The sequence below is a fragment of the Ursus americanus genome, chromosome 11 (genome assembly GCF_024610735.1).
Source record: "Ursus americanus isolate L20-20 chromosome 11, mUrsAme1.1.p, whole genome shotgun sequence".
Taxonomy (NCBI): domain Eukaryota; kingdom Metazoa; phylum Chordata; class Mammalia; order Carnivora; family Ursidae; genus Ursus; species Ursus americanus.
In genome coordinates, this window is record NC_142137.1 from 57,495,926 (window position 1) to 57,498,909 (window position 2,984).

The 2,984-nt window shown below is 35.9% G+C and overlaps 1 pseudogene; it reads left to right on the forward strand.

Moving 5' to 3' along the window:
• Window positions 1-1,474: 1,474 nt before the first annotated feature.
• Window positions 1,475-2,781, forward strand: LOC123797404 (elongation factor 1-alpha 1 pseudogene; annotated as a pseudogene).
• Window positions 2,782-2,984: the final 203 nt, after the last annotated feature.

Sequence of the window (2,984 nt, forward strand, 5' to 3'; positions counted from 1 at the left end):
TGAATAAGAAAATACATAGTGATAATAATTGAGTATAAATGTATAGTATATCAATCACAATTGTAACAAAATAAAAATAAAAAAGTAGGTTGATATTTTTATATAACTTATAAATTACGATGTATACATTAGTCCACATCTAGACTTCTTGCAATAACTCTGTATGGACATAGAGGGCTTTTTAATCAACAGTTTAAGAAACCTCACACTACATTATTATATACATATTATAATTATTATAACCATTGATTATATAATTATATTATTGATTATGTAGTGATTATTGGTTATATATTATTGGTTATTATATCACTGGTTATTATGATCATTGACGATGTAACATGTTTCACAGCAGTTTTGAAGCATTTTTAGGTACTTGGTTTTTTCACTACTTCACTTAGATTGTCTGCTAAAAATATAATATTTATATAAATGAGATTTAATAAATATAAACTTTAATGGATGTCTTTCATTGTTATTAAAATAAACACTCTTGTAGAGTATGTGTGTTTTAGGGAATATTTTCGTGGGACCTCACATTAATAAGAAAAACTTCCTTTGATAACGCAGTGAGTGACAATTTCAGAACCAACATTAGTCAGAAAGTTTTTTGTAAACACATCTGCTTTATATCCTAGTCACGGTAACATTAGGAAATGAGTAGTTATCATCAACATTGATTTAAAACTCACCAGCTGATGAGTTCCCTTTGTCTGATCTGCTTTAAAGTTCTGAGAAGAACTGGAAATCTCATCCCATTTGACTCTTAGAAATCCCCCTTAAGTCTACAGCCATACCACCCAAAACGCACCCAATCTTGTCTGATCTCGGAAGCTAAGCAGGGTTGGGTCTGGTTAGTACTTGGATGGGAGAAATCCCCCTTAATACAACAGTTGAGGGGGACTGCCTCTGTCTATATTACCTAAAATGGCTGACAATGATGGCTTTCAGATACCACTTCTTTTTTTTTTTTTAAGCAAAAAGACAAAAACACAATGATGGTAAAATACATAAAGACTATAAAACTTCCTTTACTTTTGTTCTTTCCATTTGTATAATTTATGTAGATAGACTATAAGAAACAGAATATAATAAGACTACTACTGTACCATACTTTCCTACAAGCAGTTGACAAAATCCATATATTTAGAGAACAAAGCAATATTGTCTCATGAAAAATAAGTATCCTGACATGCATAAAGCAGAGTAGGCTACTAAAATATTGTAGCATTTACTTAGTTAAAACCAAATTGTTTCTTTTTGTTATGAGATTGCCACCAAAACACAGGTCTTATGAAAAACATCACTAAATTTAAGCCAAAATGGAAAAGGAAAAGATTCACATCATACTGCTATCATTGGACATGCAAATTCAAGCAAGTCTATTACTACCGGCCATCTGGTCTACAAACGTGGTTGGAATCAACAGAATAACCATCAACGTTTTTGAGAATGAGTCTGCTAAAATGGGAAAGTCTCCTTTAGATATGCCTGGATCTTGGAAAAACTTAAAGCTGAGTGTGAATATGGTATCACCATGGGTATCTCCTTGTGGAAATTTGAGACCAGTAAAAATATGGCCATCACTAATGCTCCAGGACACAGAGATTTTATCAAAAATATGATCATGGGTACATCTCAGGCTGACAGTATTGTTCTGATTGTTGCTGCTGGTATTTGTAAAATTGGAGCTGATATCTCCAAGATCATGTGGACCTATCAGCATGCCTTATGGCTTACATGTTGGGTTTGAACCAACTAATTGTTGGTGTTAACACAGTGGATTCTACTGAGCCACTCTATAGTTAGAAGAGATATGAGGAAGTCAGTCTCTACATTAAGAAAAGCTTCTATAAACTTAACACAGTAGCGTTTATGCCAACTTCTGGTTTGAATGGTGAAACATGCTGGAGTTAAGTGCTAAAATACTTTGGTTCAAGGGATGGAAATTCACTAGAAGGATGGAAGTGCCAGTGGAACTACACCGCTTGAAGCTCTGGATTATATCCTGTCACCAACTCATACAATGACAAGTCCTTTATCTCTCCCTCCAGATCGTTTATAAAACTGGTGGTATTAGTATAGCTGCTGTGAGCTGAGCAGAAACTAGTGCTCTAAGCCAGGCATAATGGAGCACCTGGCTGGCTCCGTTGGTGGAACATCCAACTCTTGATCTCAGCATCATGAGTCTGAGCCCCAGCATAAAGCATACTTACTAAAAAATAAATAAACCAGGCATAGCAACCATCTTTGCTCCAGTCAGCATTACAACTGATATAAACTCTGTTGAAATGAATTTTGGAAGTTTGTGAACTTCTGCCTGGGAACAGCATGGGCTTCAAGGTCACGAACATGTCTGTCAAAGATGTTTATTGTGACGATGATAGCAAAAATGACTTACTAATGAGAGCAGCTGGCTTCATTGTTCAGGTGATTATCCTGAACGATTCAGGCCAGATTAGTGCTGGTTATCCACATGACCTGGAGTGTTGCACGGCTCACATTGCTTGTAAGTTTGCCAAGCAGTGGAAGAAGAGTAATAGCTGCTCTGGTAAGAAGATGGAAGTTGGCCCAAATTCTTGAAATCTAGGGGTGCTGCTATCATTGAAATGGTTTCTAACAAAATTTTGTGTGTTGAAAATGTCTCTCATCCTCTGGGTCATTTTGCTGTTCGTGATATGACGCAGACAGTTGTTACAGGTGTCCTCACGGCAGTGGACATCATATGCTGCTGGGGCTGGAAATGTCAGCAGCTCTGCTCAGAAAACCCAGATTGGCTAAATGAGTATTATCTAGAACATCGCACTCAGTCTTGATTGTTTGTGGAAGAACGTCTCAGAGCTGTTTGTCTCACTTGCCATTTAAGTTTCATAGTGAAATATTAATGACATAAATGCTGTGTAAAACCTTCAGAAAAAAAGGAATGTTTTCCAGACCATTTTTGAGGTAGTTTTAAGTTGTGAGATTTTAAAATCAGTACTTTT